Below are 19,964 nucleotides of genomic sequence, written 5' to 3' on the forward strand. Positions count from 1 at the left end.
TAATTCGGCTTTTTTTTTTTTTTTTTTTTAATATACAGCCTCTTCTGTTGTTTATATATTTGGCATTTCTACAAGCTATGAATAGACATAGCTTTTTTTTCAACTTTTGCATTGGAAGGAAAGTCCCAAAATTATTCATTATATAATTTTATAACAAAGTCACAAATTTATTAAAGTAAGGTGAATAATAGCACTGATAGGACTGAGGGGAAAAAAACAACAACTATTTGAAACTAATGCCCAACACACACTTAAAAAAAAAAAAAAACATCAAAAATAAATTAACATTCCTGCCTCAAGGCCAATTTTCCCAGCAATTGTATTTAATAATAGTAAGGGACTGGGCTGTTGCTGAACAGATAAGCTGACATCATTCCAGACACATGAGTTTTCCAGATCTCCCTTTTCATATTTAAAAAAATTAAGCAGAACAAAACAAACAAAAAAACAACCAACCAACCAACCAACCAAAAAACCACCAAACCAAAAAAACCCACCCAAACAAACACAAAAAACTCACCACCACTTCTACTAACTTAAAAAAAAAGATGATGGAGACACCTTTCAAGCAAAATGGTCTCAGTGAGTCCAGTCAGCTTGCCAAGTGTTAATGTGTGCTTTATTTCTTCATCTGTTGGGTTTCTTTTAAATTTTGCTTGTGTAACACAGAAAAGTCAAATCAGTGGTTTTTTCCCTTCAAAGCAATTGGTAACTGATCTCTTTCACAAGTCAGCATTTGGAAGAAATCTTGCAATGCTGGTGTGAGACTTCAAGTTAATTGTGGGAATGAATAAAGGGATATGGAATAATTAAGACTTACAAACACAACTTTAATTTTTCAGTAAGATGACTGCAAATATCATCGAGCAAAATGTTTTGAAGTTACTTATTTCCTGCAACAAAATTGTTTTCAACTAATCTGACAATGCAGTTGAGATTTTCTGATGGTGTCAGAACACTGCATATTGAAAGCCAGAAGAAAACCACCTTCTTCCATGACAAACTCCCTATTACTCCATGCAACCTTGCACCAGCTCTCCAAATCAGAACCACAAGTAGTAGCTACAAAGAGAACACTACAAGAAAGCCTTCTGTTTTCATTTTCTTATGCACAGTGGGTAACAGTTTTGTGTAAATCAGTCACAAGCAGAAACCCTGTAAAAGGAAGGGCAAAGTGTTCCCTTTGCAGTTGTTACTGTCAGTTTTTGATTTTGTCTGCTGGTCTTCTCTGGTCACATACAGCAAAAGTAGTATCAGTTTCACAAAAAATACAGCTGTGTTTTTTAACATAAATGCAGCTTCTCTCAACTCCTTACTTCCTTACAATCCAAAACTACCTGTGTGCAAGACTGCCCTATCCTTCCTATACTTTGGCCTTCTGCATCCACAACCAATCCTGAATCCAACCTATAGCTGTTCCAAGTGAAGGTTTAATATTACAAAGGGCTACAAACAAGCAATCTTATAACTAAATATTTTTCACCCTTCTTCATGCAAGAAAACTTCACACTCTTCAAAAATCTAGGACGCAAACATAGGACGCAATAAGCCGTTTTGTCTTGACAGACTAGTATATTTTCAAAAAAATATATCAACAAGATGCAAAAATGTTCAGGGGGAAAGCAAAGGGTTAAAACCTCCATGATAGTTGCTGCAAAGAAATGTTAGTAAGTAACTTGACAAAATATTCACAAAGTCTCTTGCATTCAAAGTCATTATGCTTTTCCCCTCCAGACAGGGTCAGTATGTCCTGCCAATTCAGGAGGTCCCAAAAATAAACCAGTTGAGTAACTAAAGATGTCAATAGATTTTCACATTGCCTCCACACATCCAAACGGTATTGCTTAGATGATTACTTATAAACAGCCAGGCATCCCACACTCAACCTAGAGCACTTTCCCAAGCAAATTCTGTCACTTACAGTTACTCTGTTAGAGCTGTCACTGAACAAAGACTATTTTTCCACCTCCAAACTGTATTCTTATAAAACAAGTCACTCAGAAAGAACTGTCTTTTTAAAATGCTTTATAGCACATAGCAAAATTGAGTAGTTCTATTCATCTTCACAATAAAAAAAACCCACAACAGAGCAGCTGAGAGATGTAAAAAATGTCCTGAGCCCATGTTTCAAGGGAGAATGTTGATCCACCACTTTCTTTTCTTCCATCTTTGACCTTTTCACTGACACTACCAAAGTTACCCAACTGAGAAACAGAAAAGTATGAAATAGCTCTGCATAAGAGGCAGACTGAAATCACCTAAGTGCTCAGAACCAGGGAGATAATAACTGTTCACTGACATGATTGAAAGCCAAGTAAGTAACCTGGCTAGAGAAACTACTCAATCTGCTCTACACAGAAATTGAAGCACTCATTTCCACGCACGCACTTCTAGAGTGCAATCCAGAAGACTCCATTCCACATCTTCGATTTCTAGAACAAACATGTCAGGATGCAGCAGAGAACTAAAATTCAGACTTTTAATCACAATGTCCAGGGAAAAGCCAGTCAAGAGGGCTCATAGCAGATGCATATAGGCAATAATGTATCTCAATTCGATGATAAATTGCTATTTCACCCAATGCTTAAGTGCCTCTATCTGCTGGAGGTAAACAGAAGGTGCCAAAACCCATTTCTGAACAGCGATGTCAGCTGTTTCTCAAGGAGGTGTGAGAGGGTCTGGGCTCCCCTACAAAGCCTGCTGACAAAACATTCACCCGGCCATAGAGATGCAAATTCACACTCACATACCACACCTTCCCCTATCAGGAGGGCCCATCAATCAACTCCTCTGTGTGGGGCAGAATCTCCATTTCTACTCACATTATGCCACTGAAGTGTTAGGTGAGAGTATGGTTTTGTAGCCTCTCGGTTGAAAAGGATTACCTCACCTGTAAACGAGGATGATAACGTGGCACAAACGATGTAAAGTACTTGTCAGCCGCGAGCTTGCAAGAAAGGGAGCAGACTGGAAACATTTTGTTGTTTTATGTCCCATGGCACCAGGAAACAAATGCTTCCTGAATTGCATTTTGTTGTCTTCTCTTTCAGGTCTGCCTGCCTTTAGTCCTCCTTATCCTATAGCTAACAGCTTGTAGATGCCAGTGTAGACTCGTGTATTAGATACAGCAAGCTCCACAACTGGAAAACCTAATGCTCTTCTGCATGAGGGCAAAGAGCATGACTTGTTCTAAGCTCAGGGCACCTGTTCCTTATTGCTGCCCATTTTAGTTTCCATATAAGCAGTTTGTTGAGTCTAAGTATGAATAAAAGACTCAATGAAATCATAAATCATTATTTCCCTTGAAGGGTGGGACACCACTGAAAAAACAATAAAAGCACTTCAGGCTACTAAAAGAGATTAAGAGCAACATTTCACTTCAGCTTATAAGGCAATGTAAAGCCATTGCCTTCTTGGGAAGACTATGGATGTGACTTCTTAAATATTTTAACCCAACTAATATGTTAGAAAGCTCCCCTAGCTTTCAATTTCCAGGCGATGTTCCTGAAGCAGATCTCTGTAAGAACTGCTGGTACAGACCCTATCACAGCATTGCAATTTCCACTGGCAAATGAGATCCTCAAATTTACTTCTGACAAAAGGGACCTCTATAGATTGCTTAGCTTTCCAAACGTCTAGGTGTATCCTGCACCTTTGTAGCGTATTATTCAAACTAAAGTGGTACAAACCCTCAGTAAAACCATATTGCCTCAGAAAATGAAAGTAGAACTTTCTATGCAACCTGAGATCAGGTGCAGTCTTTTTTATTAATGCTCATGATGTGAAGATGTCCTGGCTCCAGCCAGCACAGGGTTATTTTTTGTAGCAGACATGAGGGGCACAGCTAGGTCATGGAGGTTACTCTACATCATCTCACGTCATTACTGGGATGGAGGAAAGGGACATTCTTCTAGGGAAGAGAGTGATTGCTGAAATTGTAGATTTCCTTGAGGTGAGGAAATGTGGCAGAGCCATCAGCTATTTTATTGCTGCTGCTGCTCCTTTTCTTATCTCACTGCTGTTTCCAGTAAACTGTTCTTAGCTCAACCCATGATCTTTGCCTTTTGTGCCTCCAATTCTCCTGTTCAGCCCATCAAAGTGGGAGAGGAGGAGAAAAGACAGAGAACCGATGTGTGGTTTGGAGAGTGGGGGCACTAGACTGGGGAGTACCATTCCTAAACCTTGACAGAAGAGCAGAAGAAAAACATCTTATACAGGTTTGAATTATACTCAAAATCCCTCTTCAGCAGGCCTCAAACTCAAGAATATAGAAAACTGGATTTTATTTTTGGTTCATAAGAAATTATCTTTCTGTATTTGACACCAAAGGGTTGCTGCAAACATTAGTGCCATCTCTGCTTTTCAGCTGAGTAACGTGAACCACTGAGTTTTCTTGTTTGCTTTTGTCACATGGTCCTTGGAGTGTGCCATTATGGTACTATACAGGCTGAAGTAAGCATTTACAATTTGAGATCAAAATTCCAAATATAGTTTAAATACCAATATCTCTCATGAAGGAATCATTAAACATTTCTAAATCTAAATATCTTCCTATATTGGCACTTTTTTATTTTGTGTGAGCATAAGAATGTTGGTTTGTGGGTTGTCTTTTAAAAACAAGGTGTTTTGCTCTTTCATTTAAATGTCATTCTTCCACAAATATCAACAGGAAATGTATGGTACTATAACAATAGAATATTGCTGATCAGGATTGGAACAGACTATTGATTTATCACCACTGGGGAAAAAGAAACACTTCTGTTAAGAAAAAAGTAAAAGCCATTTCAACATCACTTTAGTCAGCACAGAAGCAGCAGCATCTTGCCAACATGGATGTTTTAAAATCAACTTCAAGTATCAAATACACTGTCCCTTTAACTAAATATCCATGTATATGTGGTCAAGCAATTGCTGGTGTTGACAAGTATTTGGGCCACTGCCCTTGCTCTCATACTTGCCTAATGATACCTCTGACAGAGGTGCCTAGCAAAGAAATCCATAAAGTGGCTAAAAAGCAGCAGTGCAAGCTGGAGGACAATGAAGGGTCTCTAGCCTTGCCCTGTCGCCTCTGTGTTAGAAATGCATTTGCTTTATGACCAGTTCATCGCAGCTTCATCTGTCTCCTGTGCTTAAGAATTCAGCAAATACATGTTTATGCCACTCTCAGACAAACAAACAAAGACCTGCATCATGGCATATGTGTGAGCACAGGCAGGCTAGTTGATTTTAAAATGCCACGAGAGATTACCTGAATAAGGAAACTGAATTTTCCAGTGTACAATTTTTATCAGTAGTCATTACTATTATTATTAAAAAGCTCTTCCAGTTGCAGAAAAGAACTTTACAAGTCAAGGCTTCAAATCTGCATTTCTTTTGCTAACAAAGCTCTCTGCATTTTAACTTCCTCTCTAAAGGTAAGGTAACTAGGTTTATTTATATTGCAAATTTTTAAAAAGCCCAGATAGCTTTGTTCATCTTTTAATAGAAAAATATCATCATTGACATCAATAAAGCTTCTTGCAGGGCAGCCCCTTATTCACTGTTAACAAGTGCAAACCCCAAGTATAGTATCAGCTACATCACACTTCTCAGATTTTTAATTCCTCAATTATTCAAATGTTTATTCTTTACATCTCAAATTCAAAATTAAAATACATTGTTCATAAGGAGCCTCACATTCTTTTTGTATCTTCTTAGGTACTAAAACGTCTTTTTATCACAGATCAAATTTTTCTACAGAAACACAGTACATTTTCTGCAGAAAGAAAGCTGCAATAGCAAAATAAGTCATCTAGTACCATACCTGAAATATTTCATTTTTGCCAAAGAAAAAGGACTAAACCAAGGAGTCCCATACATCAACAGGAAAGCAGTTCCCATACTTCAAAGGGAAAAAAATGTCTTAAATATCCTTTTGACTCTTAAATATATTTAGAAAATCACGATAACGAAAGACCAATGCTGAAATTATATCAGAAAAAAGTGAGTCTGATAATCAAATACAACATTTTGCACAATTGTTTACTTACAATCACACTCTTTATGTGCAAAGGCTTTCTAGTTATTCAAGAAGAGCAGCTTAAGCCCCTAATAACCAGAATGCCTAAGGGTACAGTAATGCTTCACTAGTATGACAGAAGTCTAGCTTTTGTTTTTAATATATTCTTCTCCAGAGGCATCTCAACATCCCTTAAAACATGTTAATTTAAACAAATATTGTTTGGAAAGTCCACATTATTTACTTATATATACTTATATTTTATAAAGATTTGAAAATACTATAGCTTTCCATAATAAAATCTGTTTTATTAATTAAATATGATGGATACTATATCTGTCCCCAGTATATAGCATGTCTCATGCAGGATAACATCTAGAGTTTATCACAAAAGATTCAAAGAGAATAATTCAACTCAGAATTTTCGAAGTCATGAAATCAAACTAAATCATAGGGGCAGTCAGATTTCCCTGCCAGTTTCACACATGTGAGTATCTGGTATCCTAAGCAGTCATCATTGACATCTCCTAAAGCAGTCTTACAACTGTGGCTCTCTCTCCTCCCACCAGGAATTTGGCAGTGTTGGGATTTTGTTCTCAAATGGTATAAAATCAAATTTAAATAGGAAAATAGTTTGCAAAATTCTTCTCCACCCAAGTGCAGTAATTTCCCACAAACACAGCAAACTCTCCTTTCAGGAAGTGCATGAAAGAATCCATTATGTAGGGAGAAATAAAAGCCTGAAATCAAAACAGTTTAAACTCCCAAAAGTATTGTTAAGGATATTATAAAACTGTAAACAAGAATGCAATTCTTGACAAATAACCAGGTGACATATGCTGGAGTTGAAAAGGAAATGCTCAAGGAATCCCAGGTGTACACAGGCATAGCAGGCAAGGCCGCACCTAAGCGTATGTGATTAAATCAAGTTTGAAATCTTGCAACATCCTCATGAAACTTGGGATCCAAACAAAAATGCACTTTTACCCATGAACTACACCATAACAAGGCTACTTGGAGATTATTCAGACTTCTGGGACTATTTCAACTTTGGACCTCATTACGGTGCACAGCGCAGACAAGGTGACAAGCATTTCAGCAGGCTGACTGCCCTACAACATGCAGCTCCAGAGAACAACAGGCTCTGGTTTGTCCATGCTGAAGGGAAGCAGCCACTCTGATAGCTGGAAATCCACCACAGAACTCTGTACCACAGACAGGCTGCAAAACCAAACCAGTATGTCAAAAAGTCCTATTAGTTACAAGCCCTTCAAAAAAGAAAATAAAGAAACAGCCAAGAACAAAACTTGCAGTTATAATTCATGCATATTTTGATCACCATTACTCTAGAAATAACAAAACCAACATTATCAAAGACAAGAAATTAAGATAAACTCCAAAATACAGCATTATATTCAAGGTTAAAATAATAGTACAAACAGTCAAACGAAAAACTTCAGCATGGTTTAAAAAAAAAACCACCAACAAAACTTCCGAAACTACTCCAGCATCACAAAGAAAAGAAACTTTTGTTCCCAGGGGAACTGAGTTATGAGATAGGTGCGTGTATATAACAAATAGTATGTGTACATATAAATATACACAAACATTTAATTTGTCTTCCTGAAATAAACGACAGGAGGATGTACCAATATATATCACTGCACTGTAATCTCTGCTATGATGGGGAAAGCCAAGCAACTGAGAACCAATGGGAGAAGATAATAGGCAGCAAAGAAAAAACAAAGAATGAACACTGACTTGATTCCTCTTCGTGTCTCTTTACATCCCAGCTCTGAACATGTAATGTATCAGGAACATATTTAGTAAAAAAGATATCAGAACTGTTTCTCGGCTTACTACTTCAGGTACTAATAGCACTTAACTTATTTTAATTCTTACCAATACTAAAGTCAAACTGTACAATTTTTACAATTCTTACCAATGCTAAGTCAAACTATACCCTTAATTTTCACTAATTAAGGGTAAAAAGGAAAACATTATTCTATGCTTTGCTGTAAGCCTTTCAAAATGTCTTTAAGAACAAACAAAAAATTAACACACATTGGCCACGCCCTCCCAATATAGCTTTTCCAAGTTTTCAACTTCTTGATTAACACCAGCCATCAATTCAACAAGGGGCAATCAAGTAGTTTACTTTTACATAAAAAGAACATTAATTTTTGGGGTATGTACATTTCAAAGAATATCTGTACATCATATTATATACTGATTACTGAATTATATTAATTTAAGCATTGTTATTTTGTGCTGTCACTTGCACAAAATACAATAAAAAGCATTAAGAGAGCCTGAAAAGCAAAGAATTAATTACCGAGATTATCTCTGCATCCACATTTGAATGGTTGCTCCTAAATACCCAGACTGCATTCAAAATGCATGTATTCACACTTTTTCCCGGTGTGCAGAGTAGAGCTTTCCCTCATAACTTTTTCAGTCACTGGAGTCGACCAGCAGAGCACCAAGGGCTACAGCTGGAGACCGCTCAGAAAGAGAAGCTGTGCAAAGCGTTGTGAAGTGCTCCTTGAGCAGCCTCCTGCTGCACACACACACGCCATTTGTGCACTGCGAGCTGCAGGAGCTTCCACACGGAATGCAAGGGGCTGCCACGCAGCTACAAAACCTCAAATTACTACTGACCGACCAGCCACCTCTTTCAGGGACGTCTGTAATGCATAAGGAGGATTTCTTAGTTTGAAGGCTCAAATCACACTGGGGAACGTGTGATTCAAAGTACAAGCAACTCCCGTCTGACAAAGTTCTCTGCCACACTTGCAATTATTAGAGAAGGTCCTCAGGATATTTCCTTGAATTAGCAGTTCATCCCTCCTATTTACAAATTGCCCAGTGACAAGTCTTCCCTTTGGATGTGACTCATGAGCCTTGGTTTGCTCGTGCCAGAACCTGTAGCTTTTTGGGCATGTATTGCAAAACCTCACCACCAGAGCTCCTGCCTCCCTCACCTCCCCATTTCACACTATGAATACTCAAAGTGGTTTACTTCTCACTTCATGTCTCTTAGAATGTAACTAATTGCACTGGAGACAACATTCATATTTACTACATTTAATTTTAGCATAAACTGTAACTTATTGCAACCAGTACTAAGATTTTATGCAAAGCTCCAGGAAAAAAAAAACAAAACAACCAAAACACAAAAAAAACCCAAAAAAAACCCCCAAAAAACAGGGTACAAAAAACACCCCAGCTCTTACCAACATTCTTATTCCACAATTTGATCAGTATGTTAAAAAAAAGTGTTTGTTAAATGTTTACCTAAACTTAACAGAAAACTGTAAGTTTCATGAGTAGAAATCCTTCAAGAACTAAGCATATAGAAAATATATACACTTTTGCAAATAGGGCCACAGGCTAGCAGATTTCCACTCTGATTCATGGCAGTGCCTCTTGTCTCCTTACATGCCTGGGCACACCTCCACACACACATCACCAAGGCGGCCATTTCCAAAGGGAGGCTACATGACCTCAAGTCAGGAGCAACTTAGGGGCTTGATCAGCAGCTTGACAGAAGAGCATCATGAAAGGGATGGCAGGTTTGAAAATATCTCCTGTGGCTCTGCAGCCACTACTGACAGGTGACCATAAGAGTGAAAATGCAAAAATGTAAACTAACATTTGGAGCATTTATGCAGGCTTTTGAAAAGTGTGCATTGTGCTACAGCCCTCATCACTTCATATCACCACTACTTGCATGCACCTGGATGGGTTAAAGGCTAGCACAGCTACACCTTTGTTTTGCTAGCATGCACACAAATGTATATGTATCTATGACTAATTCCACTGAGAACCACAGGAGAACTCAAGGACGTGCAAGTTACCTACTCCTTTGTATACATGTCCAAAGAATCCTAGCCAAAAACTCTCTCCCACCACATAGGTTGTGAAAATCAAAAGACAGCATAAGGAATAACTATTTGTATCACGACCACAAATTATTCAAATCAAATCTTTAAGAACTACTCCAGAGGTAAATTTTGATGTTAAAACACCCAGTATAACACAGATTGTCAAGTTAGTCAAGACATGATGTACAATTTCAAGAAAAATCTACAAGTAGAACATCACAGTAATGACCGCATTAACATATTTGTTTCATATTTTATTAAAACCAAATGCTCCAATAAACTTACAGAAGGATCACTAAGATCGTTTGTCAAATGACCAAAAAAAACCCCAAACCAACAAACAAAACACAAAAAACACTGTCAGCAGATCCCTTCATTCTTCATTAACAAAGCCACATATATTTTACATTAACCATTTTCTTGACAACCTGAGGAAACTAGGAAATATGTGAGTCTTAAGCTAAAATATGTTTTAGTTGAACACCAAGAAATTTTAAAGAAACTTTCCATTTTTATAGTACTTTTCATTGCAGTGCTCAAAATACTTTACAAGCCTTTGTGGCTTTTATTAAGACATCAGCTATAATAGCTGAAGATAACACTTCCAGAAAATTGTCTGTAATGTTAGAAAGGCCAGTCTCTGAGCACCAGATCTGAAATCTTTCAGATCTGTCATGAATTCCAAGTACTCTCAAAAACTAAGCTGATAAAAATAACACGTGACCAGCATTTCTGAAAAACAAATCTTAGGAAACTTAAGCTGTACTCACAAGAGTGAGTATTATTATTGCCATTATTATGATGTTCTTTAAACTCTGAGTTAAAAGCCTTGCTAATACAGTGGCACACTTTCTCAGTGCCTCATACTATCCCTCAGCCAACACTGTCTCTAAGATCACTGAACCAGATGCAACTTTTAAGTTAGAGTTGAAAAAGCATGCTCTGAGCGAATCTCTGGTCTGGAAGTTCGTTCAAGCTCTAAGTTTTTGTGACCCGACACAGAAACTCTCCCGAATGCTGTTCTCTCCACTTCCAAGCCAGCTAGGTGAACTGCAATTGCTTATTTTAACATAGGTCTTTTTCCCACACAAGCACACAAAAAAATTGACCAGAGCAAGAATTACGCTAAATGTGCCGGACTGTAGCAAACCTGAGTAGATTTCACCTGTATATAATCACTTTAGAAACATGAACCCGCAGATTCAATGAGGTTTCAATTTCTGTCTGCTGTGATTTCAGAAACTACTAGCGGCGTTACTGCTGAGTATTTCAGATCTGTGATTTCAACGATCAGCCTCACTCCACTTCTCTTACCTTCCTCTTCTAATTCTATGAAGTCAGTCTAAGAGGAACGTGGCAGTTCAGTGCAGAACACATTCTCTTTTTAGCATTTGCAATGCAAAACTAGGTTTTGTTCGGTACAGAAATCTTGCACAATAGCCTGTGTATACGTATTCGTTCCAACAATGCTGTCCTATGCAATCACTCTGTAATTACACACAGTCATAAAGCTGCTGCTGTTGCTGCCTGGAACTGCAGTCTCGCCCTCTAAACAACCTAATAGTCTCTGCATTAGGACATTTCTTTTTCTCTCTTCCCCTCCCTTAACTGCTTGCTCCAGTACAGATGGCCTTTACACTAAGCTCAAAGCACGTAGCCGGAATGAAATCAAGGAATTATTAAAAAATTGGATGTTTTAAAAAGAATGTAAAATAAATCTCTGTTGAGCAAATAGAATATTTTGCTAACTCTGCAAGCTGCAACCACACAAGACTTTACAAACCAAAAATAAATCCTGCTTACGCCTGTTTAAAAAAAAAAAACGTATTATATAAGACTCTCACATACGCGCGTAGGCGTATTGTCAGCTTTTACTGCTAAACTGTATCGAATCGGTCTTTTGCAGTTGCTGCCAGAAAAGAGCTGTACACTTGGGAGCACGGGATTTTTCAAAAATTATCTAACAAATTCCTCCCCACCCCCCTCCACTGCGTAAAGCCCAACAGAGCGATCCGACCCTCGCCACGATGCGCGCTCGGCGGCGGCCGGGACCCGGCGGCTCCCGCGCAGCACCCGGAGCCCCGCACACGCCGGGCTGCCCCGGCTCCGCCACGCCGCGAGCAAAGAGAACCTCCCCCCGCCCCAAACCAAGCCCCCAAAATCCCATCCGCAGACAGCTCACCCGGACACAGACACATCCTGAAAGCGGTGCTGCAGCCAGGCAGCCGCGAAGAAACCCCTCCGGAGCGCTGTTAACAACTCAGGGTATGGCAGGGGGGGGGGGGGGCCAGCACCCACAAACAAAGCACGCACCACGACCCCCAAAAGAAACGCCCCAGGAAAGACACCCCCTCTCCAAAATGGCAGGAAAACGGAAGCAAATTGTGCAAATTAAAAAAAAAATAAACGCGCGGAAAACAGGAGAAGGAAGAAGGAGAACGTGCTGGCTCACCTGCGCAGCCAGGCGCCGCGGGCGCCGCGGGGGAACGTGGAGCGGCTGTTTGCAGAGGGGGGCGGGAGCGAAGAAGGAGGGGGGGAAAAAAAACAAACTTTGTTTCTTTCTCTCCGGGACTCAGCGAAAGCGTCACTTCCTAGTGCAGTAAGCAGGGAGGCTCCCGGGCCCGGGCTCCTCAACTCCTCCTCCTCCCGCCTCCCTCCTCCTCCCTCCGCGGCGCAGCTCCCCGCCGGCCCTCAGCGCCTCATCCCGTCACGGGCCTGGGCCCCCTGCCCTTGTCCGCAGATCGCGGCTTGACCTTCTGCGCTTGGCTGTCGCTGCTGTTGGCAACGAAGGAGAGGAAATCCGCAGCGAGTGAGGGGCGGGCAGAGAGTTTGCAGCGTTGATTTGAAAGCCAAGCCCTGCAAAATACTGCCGTGTCCAATACCCGGCGGAAAGCGCCGCTTTGATACCCCGAGTTCAGAGCCAGGCTCTTCAGTGAGATGAGGCTTCGTGTCCTTTCTCTCTAAAGAAAAGCAAACAAAGAGCTTTTGGTTTTTAAGGAAACCGTTGTACCAAAGGAAAACACGCTTTTCTGTTTCCCCCTTTCGGTCCCTTTTCTCACTTTTTCAGAAGAAAAAGTAGGGGAAAAAAAATAGGAAGGGAGAAAGGATGTTAGTCAAATGCAAATCCTCAGGTCATGTCAATACTGTTGGCTGTTTTACCAACACCTGAAATTTACTTTCACAATAACTCATACTTCTGAGGTTTCTAAAAATGTCCAGCTCCTCTTCTGGAATATGGCTTCCTTTGCTGCCTTGGTCCCAGAATAAAAAACACAGTGTGCTGACAAATGCAGGCACACTACTCTACCCTACTAAGGCAGGAAATAAAGAAGCTGCTTTGTCATTGCTCCCTCTGTAGACTGCTCTGCTACTTGAGTTTGTTAACAATCAATGAAACTTTTAGATTATAAAATAACCTTTAGACAGCATTCACAGATTAGACTCACATTCAGTGAAACGTCGAACAACATGAAGATGCCAAACGTTTTTCTTCAATGTGCACGTTGCCACATGTTTACCTTCATCCCAGCTCAGATCATTCAGTGCACAATGCAGCATTGCTGGATTTTGGGCTTTTTTTTTTTTTTTCAGACCAGCAGGGCAGTTTCCCTTCCAGCATGTATTGCCTTATAGAGTGAAATATAGAAGTAATTTTTGCACTGCTCACTGAAGTTCATGTTTCTTTCACAATAGCTCCTTGCAGAACTTTTTACCAGGGAAGCTCATGATGTGTAGAAACAGGAGCCCAGAGAAGTGACTTGCCTATGACTACAGATGCATAACCAGGTTACTCTGATGAGTCCCAGGTCAGCAGTCTAATTACCACACCCAATCTTTTCCTGTCATGGTGCAGAGGATAACAGTGAGACACATGGTGGTGAAGAGCAAAATAGTAGCCACAGGTACTACTGGTAAAGGGTTTTTTTCTTTCACAACCAGAGGTATCATTTGATGCAACACGGTCTCAATAGGACCTTCAAGGAAAACTCTGCTATAGCACCATTAATACATGTGCTCTTCCAAATTCATGATAGACAGGAATAAAAGGTCAATAACTATTTAAATCAATACAGAAAGAATATTCCCATATGTTCACAAATTACCTAATATATAAAGCAAACATAAATTATTTAACATATAATAACTAGCTGTAGTCAAAGGCATAAAACTCATTAGTTTCATTTGCCCTAATAAAGATTGAAATGAGAGATTCAATAAACTGGAGTTATTTCCTCTCTCTTATGTTAGGCAATTGGTGCCTCTCATGAAGCACATCAGATATTGATGAGATTGAAATTGTGTCAGCTTTCACCAGGGGGAGAACAAATCCAACCAAAAATAAACCAATCTTTTATGATTTTAAATCATGTTCTAACAGCAAAGCGTATCTTTTTGTTCCAGACAGAACAAATGCATGTTGTACTTCACCTGTTTGGAGGATGGGAGCAAAATGATGAGCAGCATCTTGTGTTTCACAATACTTAATCACATAAAAGCAGCAGACAATGGCAGAAACGTCATCATCCGGCTGCAGGAGCGAACATTGCGCAGAGCAGGGAGTGTGCTTTCTACCCTGCTCTAGGAGATATTTTAACTTGTTGGGTTTGATAGTTCCTTCCTAAGTAACGTAGCAGGCAGATAGGAATCATGCTGAGACAACATAGTGACCACAAGGACAAAGCTGAAACACACTGTAAGATGCAAAATCTATAGAAAAGGATGACTCTATTTCCAAAACATACCAAATGGGATGAGAACAAAAACAAGCTAGCAGGTAGGTACACCAACTAGTTTATAGATCTAAAATAGAAGAAACACTTCAAAGACACCATGATGTTTATAGAGCTGTATGTTAGTGTTTATCTTACTGAGCAATAAAAGTTTTATGAAGTGTTTTGTAAGGATTTTACAGTTATACACTCTTCAATTGTTTCTCCATTCCTCACATTACATGGTCCTTACGTCTTCTCCAGAGCCAGCCATCATAATTTTCTTCTTTTCAGTAACACAATTTGCTATACTTTCTAAAAGTTTTTCTTTCTCCTTTTCTCAGCATATACTGAGATTACATGATGGCTGCACTTCTATCAGCTTTACCATGACAAAACTTAATACACACGCATTCCCTGTTACATCATTATTTTGTTACTACATTGAAGGAGATTGGAAGATCTCCTAGCTATCAGCATATAAAATCTTAGTTTTCTTTGGCTTGTACAGACACATCTTGTAGTGTAACAACATCAACTCATATCATTAATACACTGGATTGCACTGAGTCAGAATTTGGATTAAAGACTATGCTTTGCATACTTAAGTTTGCAAAACTGAGCCATAGGCTCAGTAGGTGGCACTCTTTTCCCCACGTCAGAGTAGAGCCAAGGCCTCGTCCTCTTTGTAATTCTCAGGAACAGAACTTGTGCTACAGTATGATGGGAGACATTATGGAGCCATTAGTTCTCCCTGAAATTAGGTATAAAATGAAGGTCTTAACTACTATGACTAATAAAAAAGCATTTACATCCTTTGTAATAGGAGTTTCAGATTCTAATAAGCCTAATGCTTCCACCTCATAATCACACTGAAATTTCCTCTAAAATTTCAGTAGGATGTGATTTTTATTTAAAAATATTAATTTCCGCATAAAACAGTAATTAATAGCTGCAGTGTTTATCCCATAAATATGTTCAATGCTCAGAGGCAGGGCTGCCTCTAGACAAGCCAGAGAATGGACTGACAGGGACCATGTGAAGTTCAACACAGACTAATGCAAAGCCCTGCACTTTGCCCAGACTGACCTGCCATTACACAGGCTGGGGCTGGCAGGACACTCAGTGCCACTGAATAAGATCTGGGAGTCCTAGTGGACAGTGGGAGAAACGCCAGGCAGCAGTGGAGGCTCACCCCATCCTGGTCTGTATAAAGAAAATCTGAGCTAGGTTCAAGGGAAAACACTATTTCTCTTTACTCATAATTTGGTAGCCTGTGTCTGGAACACTCTGTGCAGTTTTGGGGATCCCAATATAAAAAAGATGTTAATAAACTGGAGCTAGTAGAAAGTCAGGATGGTCAGGGGCTGGAACAGATGTCTTCAGCAAGAAGAGGCTGATGGAAACAATGGTCATTTCAACCAGCTAGTGAGGATAATGAAGCAATAAGCAGCACCATCTGATTTCAGTGTTGACCCTCTCAGCAGGAGACTGAACTAGTGACCTCCCAGAATCTCCTCCAATTTGACTGATACTGTAATTCAAGAAGCAAATCCTTTTAACTCGCATAAGAGGAGACTTAATTAAATGACAGTCAGATAGTTTGAAAATGTCTCATAGGAAATATGAGATTGTATCTGTTTCAGATTTGTTGGGCTTTAGTTTTGAGGTTGTGAATTTAGAAAAGCGTCAGCCTAATTACAAATAAAGCCATTCCCTCATAGTCACCATTTCCCAGCACTATTACAGGAGAAAATGTTCATAAAAATGGTTTTTATACAAGACTAATTATTTTATACTACAGAGAAATGTTAGTTTCTCCAATACCAATGCATGTCTTCCATCTTTGTCAGAATTAATCACTCAAATTTGAAATATTATGCTGGGGCACAACTTCTCTTGAGAAATTTGATGCAGACAGATAGAATGTTTGGAAAGAAGGGGTTTGGCCTATTTAAAAGAGTTAAAAAAAAAAAAAAAAAACACCCTTGTGCCTGTATTTTACTCTTAATATCTGAGTTTAAAATTAAAATACTTAATTCAAGCTAGATTTTAGCAAGATTCATCTTCTTTGATCAACCTGGGGAGAAAATACATGTATATATAGAGCATGCATGTGTAAATACATATGTATACACACACAGTGTGTCATGACCTGGCTCCCTGAGAACCAGGAGGAAACCTTGTTACACGAGGGAAAGGGAGGGACTGTGTGGTTTAGAGAAGAAACCACATGTAAAACAAAGTTACTCACATTGCTTAAACACTACTGAAAGAAGCTCAGACGCCATGGTGGGAAAGACAGCGTGGGAATCTATGAAGTACCAAATTATACGGCATGCTGAAAACCAGGACTGTTGACCCTTTCTTCCTAATTTTGCTAGCTTGTGTAGCTTTAAAAAGACTTTGTAGTCTTTCTGCTTTTACTCTCACTTTTCCCAGAATGCCACATTATTTGTTTGTTTGTTTTACAAACTTTAGTCTGTGGTAACATTGTTCACTAAAATTGAGAAAAATACAGTATTTGAAGAAGCTAAGTGGGGAGCTGAAGGCCACATGGAAGTTGAATAGCTGAGCTCTGGTTAGCTCCAAATGCTCAAGTCGACATGTAAACTCTTCTGTCACGCTATACTGTTCCTGTATTTTAGGAGCTCAATATGCAGATAGTACTAAATTTCAACATGCTCCATCACCAAAGTGTCACTGATCTACACATACAATAATAGGACACCAAATGCTTCTTGCTGCTCAATTGACTGAAAAGTGACACAAGTCCTTCTGAAAATTAGGTTCAAGTTACCTTAAGGAGGATGATATTTTAAAAAACCTAACAACAACAAAAAAGATTTTTTTAAAAAGCTGCCTCAGATTTTTTCTTAAATATTTATTGATTATATTGTCTTACATACTGCGTGAAAGCAGCAATTAGAAAATGAACTGATGAATATATGTATATTAGAACTCTGAAAATGTAAAGCACCATAAATTCTTTAGCTGTATTTAACTATTTATCATCATAATTTAGATAACATAAATAATAATGCTACTGCCATGGTCTAGTAGCTCTCAACAAGATCAAGAATACTTCAGATCAGTGGAAATACTCCTGAAAAACATGGTAGGCAAGAAATATCAAGAACTGGTAGGCATATGTAAATTTTTAATCCTAATACTTTTTTTTAATGCTATAATCAGTTCATGGGATGAAGTCAGGCTGAAGCTAAGGGGGTAGAAAAGTTCACAGTTTGGGGCCAAGATCAAGTGCTGGGAACAGGAATGACTGCAGTGCAGCTGCAACATAGCTCTTTTGGCAAGTAACGTCCACTAAAGCTTCTTCTGTCTCTCCTTCCCCAAGATAACCAGCTGTGCTTTCTTTAAGATGGCTTCAAGTCCACGAAGAGAACCCTCTAGAGGCACTCACAGTCCTAACAACAACAAATGAACAAGAAAAGATATAGTGACAGCATGGACTGTAAAGTAATATTCACAGCTTGGTTGAATTTAATGTAATAACAGAAATAAAGACTGGAATTCAAAACAATAAGATGTGATTTTTTTTCTCTCCTTGTATAACATTGATGTTATTTACTAGGAATTAGTATTACAGACAATAATCTAAACTGTTTCTTTAATACTCTGAGTAGACCAATTTCTTATTGAAGCATGCAGAAATTATTTAATTCTATCAATAGGCTATTTAATAATAGAAAAATAAGATCTGCCTCATTGACATCAAGTAACTGGTAATAACTAATGGTGCATTGTGTATAAATATTTGCAGGATTCTGGAATATTTGTGTTATGTATTATTTATATGTGCAGGATTTATATATCTATGTATGTATGTGCATATATATAGAAGAACATCTTCAAAGTCATCTCTTACAGAGAACATCAACTAGGAAATCTTTCTGAGCTTCAGTAGCTCATATATTACAAGCAGCAATCTCAAAGTCCATTTCAAATAATTTGACACTTACAGTCATTCAAGAAACTTTCAGCCTAAACAGGTTTTGGTGATAATGACTCAGAACCATTGCTATTGAATTCAAACATATGCTGCATAAATCTAGGGCCATCAGGGGAATCAGAAAGTTAGCATTTGCTAACACCAGATTCCATTGGTAGCCCATGGTACTCTCTTGTGAGGATTCATTCCTATTCCATCACATAAATAAATTACAGAACAGCAAGGGAACTTAAACCGCAGTGGGAGACACCAACATGTATAAGTAAGACATATGTGACAGGCAGGTACCAAATACAGAAGATAATCTGCAACCACATAATTACACACCTTGATGACCTTATCTGTCCCTCTACTCCTTAATTCTTCTTTTCTGTCACTCTGTGTTTGCCTCTGCCGGCAGTTTGCATTGGTGCACCCCAGGCTGCAGCTTCTTCTGTCACCACCATTACACTGCAGCATTTTTGGTGAATTGCTGTGCAGTTTTTGTTCTTCTCAGATTCACAACCAAGTTGCATCATTCTGATTTCCATACCTGGAATCCAGCAGTGCCTTGGCAGTCCTCCGTGATTCCTTCCAATACCAAGTTGTGACCTATCCCAACCAGCTGGTCTGTTTATCTCTGTGATCTCTGAATATTCCTTATTTTTTCCATAAAGTACATTGCATATTCCATTATAAGGAAAATTAATTCAGTTACTCTGTTTATGCATTATGGAGTTTGTTCTTTTTTCCTCCTTTTATCCTTTTTTAATACAAAATTTACAGGTTTTTTTTCTTGTCAATGGGAACCTTAAAAGGCTTGTACTTGTAGTACAACCTACAACAATTTTTTTTCATTTTTACATAGGGCATAAACCACAATTTCATAGCAACAGCCCTACCTAGAACGTGGTATTCCAAGGCAGGAATGCTTCCCAAATATTGAGTGTTCCCAAATTTGAGTGTTATTTATGTTTTCTGTTAGCCAACAGAAATACGTATCTTCATGGCTGCCACAGGACTGCCAGCCTGAAGGAAATGCAGCAATTCCAACAGGAAGCAATGAAGTTTTTTATCAGTGCATCTCGGACATTTTGCAAGTACTCTCAAAACCCTCCCCTCCTACACACTAAGGAGGATGTTTCTTCCCTTGCAAATGCATGCTCCTCCCTCATCTCCCTCCACCCCTGCTCCTGCAGAGACTTCTGCAGCTCCTTGAAGCCACAGTGCACTGAGGTAGAAAAGGATATTATCTGGAGGAGACTAATGTAACCAACACCTACAGTAGAAGAGCTAGGAATACACATGATCCATGAAGGCAACCATGGAGAAAGTATTCAAATCCCAAACTCAAGTATTCTGTCTCTGCTGGATTTACCATAGCGTCTGTTTATATGTACTTTTTAATTTCTGCACTCTTT

The 19,964-nt window shown here is 39.0% G+C and overlaps 1 protein-coding gene across 1 annotated transcript in view; it reads right to left on the reverse strand.

Annotated features, from left to right (window-relative positions):
* The window catches only part of ELMSAN1 (ELM2 and Myb/SANT domain containing 1), a 55,139-nt gene extending 42,684 nt beyond the window's left edge, over positions 1-12,455 (reverse strand). Inside the window, exon 1 of the mRNA XM_005417561.3 lies at positions 12,338-12,455. The gene's annotated coding sequence lies outside the window, so the exon portion shown is untranslated. The remainder of the gene's footprint in view (positions 1-12,337) is intronic.
* Positions 12,456-19,964: the final 7,509 nt, after the last annotated feature.

Source organism: Geospiza fortis, unplaced genomic scaffold (genome assembly GCF_000277835.1).
Source record: "Geospiza fortis unplaced genomic scaffold, GeoFor_1.0 scaffold54, whole genome shotgun sequence".
Lineage (NCBI taxonomy): Eukaryota > Metazoa > Chordata > Aves > Passeriformes > Thraupidae > Geospiza > Geospiza fortis.